Consider the following 8,328-nt stretch of genomic DNA (forward strand, 5'->3'; position numbering starts at 1 on the left):
TCCTTTGTTGATGGCCGTCCACAATAGAGCTGGTTACTCTGGTGCCAAATTTAACCCTGACCCAGCTGCAGGAGAGTCCCCTTTGGCAGCCACAGCATCGCTACAGTTCTAGAAGGAAGCCATGGAACATTTGTCGAGGGGGCCTGTTTCCAGATCATAGCCCGATAAGCCAGAGGATCTGCTACCCACTTTTGTTCTACAACAAATGGTTTCAAATCAGAGCAGACTTTATTATGTTACCAAATTGATGGAAAACTATTTTAATTAGTCATATGCAAAGCTGCTCTTCTAATAACTCAATTTTTTTATTAGGCACAACAATTCCATGAATAGCTTGTGTTTTTTAAGAATATTGTATTTTTTTCAGTTAATGTATTTCTCTGGATTCATCTGCTTAATGTGTTCCCTTTACTGTGTTATGGTTTTATAATTTGAGGCAAATTGGTATGAAATAGTCACGGTTTTTCTGCATTGTCCAGACACTAGGGGATAAGCACAGTGCTTGCAAAATGTAGTCACAACCTTTAGTAGTACTAAATTATTTAATTAAAGAAACTTTGGGTTTTTGTGTTTGTCTCAGAGTGGCAGGGCTGGTAATATTCTCCTCGCCCAACTTTACAAAGGCTGCCTTGACTTATCAACAGCAATCGGCAACTATACACATACATTTTAGTGAACATAATTTTTGATGAACTGATGGATCCACACCAGAACTAGGAATGGTGTTTCCAATGCTGCCAATCCACCAATGAGCAGGTGGAACAGGACCTTTAAAGAGCCAGCCACCGCCTGGCATGATATTTCCGGTGTTAGATGTTAACCTTTTGTAATAGACCATGGCAGTGTGTTAAAGTTAGAGTTGTAAACACAAATGGAGATTATGGGTCATTATCAAAATACTTTTAATATTGGTCTTTGCTCATTACTAATTATAATAAAAAGTCTGTCGTTTGCACTTATTCCGCCTTATTAGAATCCAAACAGTTCCCTGAGCAATGAAACCTCATTATCTTATTTTGCTTTTAATTTTAGATGGATGAGTAAAAAACACTTGCTAATGCATAATACAAAAATGCCATATGGAGCTGCTAAGTTAGAGTTGTTACTGAAGCCTCTTGGTGAGGATTATTGTGATTCACAAAGCTTTGAGTTGGCGATGAACTTGCTGTAAAATGCATACAGTGAAAATATCATTAACTCTCATATGCAAATACTTCGCAATAGCACAAGTCATATACACAAAATATCAGCCTTACAATTTCAGAAAGGGAACAAAAAAAACGACATACCCAATTGTTCTTCACTGTATAAAATACAACAAGGGCATCAATACAACATATCAAAAACTTTACTTAAGACATTAATGACCCTGGCATAGACTGCAATAAAATAGTGACTTAATACCTATTTATATTACATGAGTTCTAAAAATACTATTTTAATGGAACTAAAGTAGCCTCCCGATTAGGAAATTCTACCAAATCGCTTTTTTCAGTCAGTATTTGAGTACTCTAGACAAGAAATATCTCTCTAAGCAAATTAAATGAAACATCAATCAAACTTATAATCAATGTTGCACAAGTAATAGATGTTTAAATTGGAAAGCACCATTAAAAACAGGGGGACTATGCTATCACAATATGTGTCCCAAAGATCAGTGGAATTTCCAGGGGCACCTCAGCAACTTCAAATCTAGTGATAGAATTGAGAGTTCTATAGATGTCATGAAAGAGACCGCCACACTAAAGACAACTGCCTCCAAAGACTGAAAAAAATGGTATGGCATGTAGAACTCCAGTGCATAACATACACTTCAATTGATCCCTCCTAAGAAGTTGCCAATACAATAACCTTCAGATACATTAAGAAACACAAGCCTATATCACTAAGGAATTGGTGGCACTATATAAAACAATAAATAACAATAATTAAACTAGGAGGAAATGGCAACAAGAACACTTATGCGCACCATACGCATTTCACTGATGTGCTAAAGGCACATTGTGCCAGATTGCTGCCAAGCTTACACTGATAAAAATTCTGATTTATTGGGTTAGGGAGACAGTACTAGATGATTAATACCTCCTATCTGTCCTAATAACAATGGTCTGGACAATTTGTTGGATTTTAATATATTGAATATGTGAATATAATTGTCAGCTATTACCGCAGTTACCATTATGTCCACTAGGTGGAATTAGTGTTCCATCAACAATTTTGAGATGGCGTTGGCAGTTCATTGCTGATGTTAGTTTCGCTAGGATGTAGAATTTCTTACAACACTCTAATATACATTGAATTGCCATATATAATAATTTCAATTGGTATGTTGAGATTATGTAAAAAATGTAATACATAATGCCCCGAACAACACCTAAGATATGTAATAGTAGAAATCTAAAGACTTGTTTATCTCTCTAAGTTTTAACCTCTGTCCACAGCAGGTTACTTGTCCTGACATCATAAACACAGTTTCTAAGATCCAGTTGTCAGGTGTTTCTTTCACTCCATAGCCTAAATTTTTCAAAGATAGCCCTTAATTACCGTATAAGCACTATAGATTATAGAAATATGTCTCTTTACATTTACAATTTTTAGTGCCCACCACACATACTGTATGTTTTTGGCATATAAGGATGTCTTTGCTTGTGCACTTACTGAAATGAGAAGTAATTCCCCTATGCGCTGCAAGGTTTTTTATGATAAACACTCTGCAGCCTAGATGTTTTCAGTAATATGGTGGGTTAGCCAGTATAGCAGTCTTGAGCTTAGCTGCTAGGGACTTTGGAAGTCTGGGAACATGTACTTTCAATGCAATGGGGCAGAGACCTGGTCCATACAGCTCATTGAAAATAAAATTGCCACACCTTTTAAAGAAGATTTGTGAGTTCTCTCAGTCTCTCCTAAAGGTTGTGTGAGTGCGTACATACAGCATCTCAATTAGAAATCATATAAGATTCACACACGGTCTTCAACACCATGCTACATTTATCCACATTAGTCATGCTGTAGGCCTTTCTTTCCTGTGCAGCATTTATCTAGCTTCTGAAAGCCATTTCCATTCACACCATTACACATGGTCAACAGCTGACGTTCACGCTAAAGCATTTCTTCATTTGGCATCATTATTGCTTTATTGCTACAACATTAATCAGTAAAGATTGTGCTATTGATATATGAGTGCTTCATGTTTAAAGTGTTAAAACAAAATAAGTGCATAGAGGCTTATTCTTAAGTCTGGGCAACAAAATGTATAAAAAAAACCAATATATTCTGAAAACATGGAATCTTCAGCTGGGATTGATACTTTTTATTGGGCCAACATCAGAAGAATTTGTAAAATCACATAAGATTTTCTTCCAATGAACTATGTAGCATCCTATTTTAAGATATGATCTGAACATAAAAACTGCCACCACCCAAAAAACACACACACAGAACATTTTGGTTTATTTTCATTTAATCCACTCTCAATGGAAGATGTTTTTCTTTTATCCTCATGGTCAAGGGTGTGTGGTCCCTGTAGTGTCACTGCACAATGGGCCGGTTAAAAGGTAGATCCCTGGTCCCCCCAGCGGTTCCATTACCACCATGGAGGACAGCACTGCATACTAAAAAAAACATGAAATCCTGACACCCAGTAGTAAGGACAGAGGTGTTGAGGGGGCAGCTTGTGGTACTGCCCTGCATTGGGCCTAGTGCCAAAGATAAATATACCACTGCATATTTATAGCCATAGCTGTCGATAGTTCTTCAACTCCTTCCCCTCCGTCCATCTTGCTGCCCTCAAGGGCCACTTAATGATCAGTTTGTCCTTTTCTAATGCTTTAATGATGGCAGAGTTCCTGAACATGCCTGATGATTGCAGTCGATGCCTACGTTTACCTTCATGTGAATTCCTGAACCGTATTCTATTACTCGTGAACTGTTTATCCTAGTAGTTCAGATGCAAACATTTTTAAAGGTTTTGTGATATAATGCTTAATGCAGTACATATATGGCCTGGCTTTAAAGATCATCTGATTTTGAAAGGGTGATCCCAGCATTAAATTATAAACGTGTTGTGCTTCATCTGCAATGAATGTTCTCTTTGTTTCAATTTAGCTTAAAATAAAAAAATCCCTGTTCACACAAACATTTGTCAATGTTAATTTTATTTTGTTTCATCTATACAAGCAATGTTTTGCTGTGTTATTTTTGTGATTTTGTTATGAATGGGACCCTTCAGCACATTTTTCACAGTTACCAGTATGATTTAGCATTGAATTAAAGGGCCTGCTACATAGGTATGTTTGACAACAGTGGATATAAAAAGTCTACACACCCCTGTTAAAATGCCAGGTTCTTGTGATGTTAAAGAATGAGACAAAGATAAATCATGTCAGAATTTTTTCCACCTTTAATGTGACCTACAACGTGAACAATTCAATTGCTGGAGAAAATCGCTTTCATAATCTATAGTAAAAGTAATAGACTTCCCTTGAATAAACCCCAATGCCATCGGAATTACTGCTAAGCAAATGGAAGACATGGGATATTGTCCTGTTGCACATTCATTAATATGTTGAGGCTGCCTCTAATGCAAACTGATTTATTCTGAAGTCAACATAATTGTCCCATTTAAAAGACCTTTGAGAAATATTTTAGCATAACCTGTGATCATTTAGGCTTTCTTGGTGTTCAACATGTAATATAATAATATAGCATGTAATATAATAATAAAATAAGACTTATTACCATTATAACTCACGTAAATACTCCCACTACAACCTGGATTTATTTATTGGTTCAATTATATGTTCAGTACAAACTCGGAAACCATGGAGATATAATTTTGGTGTGTTGTTCACTTTGTCTGTAATGGTTTTCCTGTTAATTGTATGCCTAGGGAATAAAATCTCAACCATATTGGCATATAAAAACACACAGACCTACCACACATAATGTAACCCCCGCTACATTCTTGCCTCCCTGGTCTAGTCCAGAGTTGCTCAGTAAGGGCTTGTCCAGCACTTTGTGAACAATTTTGGACTGGCCTGGGGGCAGCCCATCCTTGTTTGCCAATGTGGGACCTTCCTGATGAGCAGCACCCGTGGCAGACCACCACCCCAAGAATGCAACTGTAATCAGGAAAGGGTAGGAGTGTATATGTGTCTATGGGCAAGTGTGTGTAAGGGCAGTGTATATCCATGTGTATGGGTAGGTACTGTATGTGTAAGGGCAGTGTATATGTATGCGCAGAGCATAGTATACTAGTAGTAATGTTTTTTTTATTTTTGGACTCATTATGTTTTGTCATTTGTTAATAGCTTAATCTAGGTATTGGGTGTATACATTTATGTATATATATATATATATATATATATATATATATATATACATATATGTATATATATATATATATATATATATATATATATATATCAAAAACAAACTTGAGAGTAGCTCCAAACCTGTAGTGTAGCGATCTCTCTTCCAATGGGTGCTGAAGCGTATGGGATCCGGTGCAAAAATCCTCTAAGTAGAAAGGATCACAGGTCGCCAGCTGACACCAAGGAATAGAGAGGAAGCATCCATTGTAAAATGTATCAAAATTAATTCAAGTCCATAGACCATAAAATCAAAACGAGGGGTACATAGACAGGCACAGAATGTAAACACAAGATAGACGCTTAACGCGTTTTACACGAGGAAGTGCTTAATCATAAGCAGCCTCTATATGTCTATATAGCCTATGTGTGTATAATATATATATATATATATATATATAACTTATGTGTGTGAAGCAAGAGACCCAAGATTTGGTTGTAAAGCACACATAACTTTATTTTAACATAGAGCTATTGTAAAAAAAGAGTCTCTTTGCCTGGGCCTTCCCCTTTATGGAGATATAGAAACCCAGAACCTATACCTGCTACCCCTCAAACTAAAGAGTCCTGGGGTACAGTGGTAAGTCCCACTGGTGCAATGGCAAATCAGTTTGTGAACCTGTTATATAATCTGCACCAGAATAACTAGGGGAGTGTGTGGAGCTTTGGGGCAGTGGGTGTAGTAAATTAGTAAGTACAGGGGCCTGTGTTACACTCCTGTCAGTGACCACTTAAAACGGGGAATGTAGGATAATTTGTAATCTTTGAAGCCATATGTTAAAGTATATGAAAGCCAGATTTAAGAAATAGTCATCTCAGTTTTTTGTTGATGTTTCTGTCAGAGCAGAGCTGCTAGTCCTGAAAAATATATCCCGAATTAACCCATTCCTCACACGAAAAACTACCAAAATACTGATCCACTCCCTTGTGGTATTCCGTCTGGATGATTGAAACTCCCTGCTTACTGGTAACCTCCCCTCCTGCCTTTCATCGCTTCAATCAGTCATACACATTGTTACATTCTACACCATTATTTTGTATCTCTTCTTCTTTTTTGTTTTATGTGAGCGGCCTCTAGTGGAATTTGTTTTTTGAACATGCTAATCAAGCCATCTGAATAACCAACAACCTCAACAGATCATCCTGACTTGACCAACTCATCCCCATCCAAGCAGTAATCTCCTACTGCTTCACCTCCCCTCAACATTGAGATACAAAGCTCACAAGAGTAGGGCCCTCTTCTCCTTTTTTGCCAGTTTATTTTTGTTATAGATGGGCTATATAAATAAATGTAACGTCCCTAAGTAAAAATCACTGCCACCATTATGCATAAAAAAACCAATTAAAATGCCTTGGTGAGGGGAGGTGCGCTCGGAGGGTAAATTCACAGCCCTGACAAGAACGGGGACTGGGATTAGAACTAGCTGTCCAAAATGTGTACCGTTAATGCCCACCCTCACCTTCAGAAGTACCCCTAAAGGCTTGATGGACTTGTGTAGTCTTCCTAATGGAAAATCCCGCCCAGGTAAAACATTCTCAGAGCTATATATCTCTCTCAATAAAAAAGGGTGAAGCACGCTGCGAAAAAGTCTAGTTAGCTTAACTTCCAATTTCTGTCAACATCTTTGTTTCTTAAATAGTTCAATTTCCATATAAAAGATGCTTTCAGACTCCCTGTTGCCAAAGCTAGAGCTTCATTAAAAGCCAGCCTAATATCATTGCATCACTGATTAAAGTATCTCAACAGCTAAGCAATCATAGGACTGTGGGGATCGATAGAAAGCTTGCTTGTAAACAATGTGCAGTAACATATTTAACTTGCAGTTATTTTTGACAAATCTCTTTTGGATCTTAGTTTATTGAATAACAAATAAACAAGACAAATAACAAATAAGTTATAAAAATGTTCTTTTTTCTAACTTCTTTTTTTTCACACTTTTTTTTTCTTCTGCCTGTTTTATTGACCCCCCCCCCCACCACCACCACCACCACCACCTCATACTGCCTCCTGCATACATTATCGGGCATTTCACTACTAAGCAGCACATCACCCAGTGGCTGGAAATAATGGTATGGTGCACCAGGCAACCAAATTAAAAGTCTTTAAGGGTTATAAGAAAAAATCCAGTAGTCAAAACATACAATTTGAGATCATGTCTGGCAGAGCCATCAGGCACACTGGGCAAGTTTGTCCTGCAAGAGAGGCAATGTTCTGTATAATGTATAAGTCAATATGTCAATCAATGAGCTGGCTTTGAAGAGCTAATTTAACAATGCATCAAACAGGGCCAACAAGCTCATCTTGCAAAAGAAAATCATTGGGGTACATAGTACCCTAAGTTGATTAGAAGTCCCACTTTAGTGAATAAATCCCTTCCCATTGTACAGCCCTATGGAATATGATGGTGCTTTATAAAATAATAATAATAATAATAATAATAATAATAATAATAATAATAATAATAGGCATGCTAGTGTGTGGCTGCAAGCATATTCTGTGATTGACCAGATCCTGCAAGGTGTCTGTTATGCAATGTTGACAAGTACTTTAATTAATATATAATTGCAGCTTTTTTCTGGCGCTGCGATCTGTTAAACTAATGGTCTGAACACTTTTATATACTTTTGTCTGCCTTTAATCATTTGAGTAATAGCTAATCTCATAGAGAAAAAATATTTATTTAATACTGTGAATCACTGTGGGATGGATTTTTCCTTTCTCTAGGAACAGCAGATGCGGTTGATTTAATTTTCCATTGTGAAGGCCTACCCCAGAGACTTTCTGCAGGAAGACATTTAAATTAAATATACATAGTTAAATCAGTGTGAAAATCTGACAGAGCTAACAACGGATTATGCACTCATTTCAAACATTCTTTGCATGCAGTAAACTGCATTGGACTCCATGCTATATGGACTCCAACATGGATTCAAAAACTAAAAAAAAAAAACTTTGGGG

Source organism: Spea bombifrons, chromosome 3 (assembly GCF_027358695.1).
Source record: "Spea bombifrons isolate aSpeBom1 chromosome 3, aSpeBom1.2.pri, whole genome shotgun sequence".
Classification (NCBI taxonomy): Eukaryota; Metazoa; Chordata; class Amphibia; order Anura; family Pelobatidae; genus Spea; species Spea bombifrons.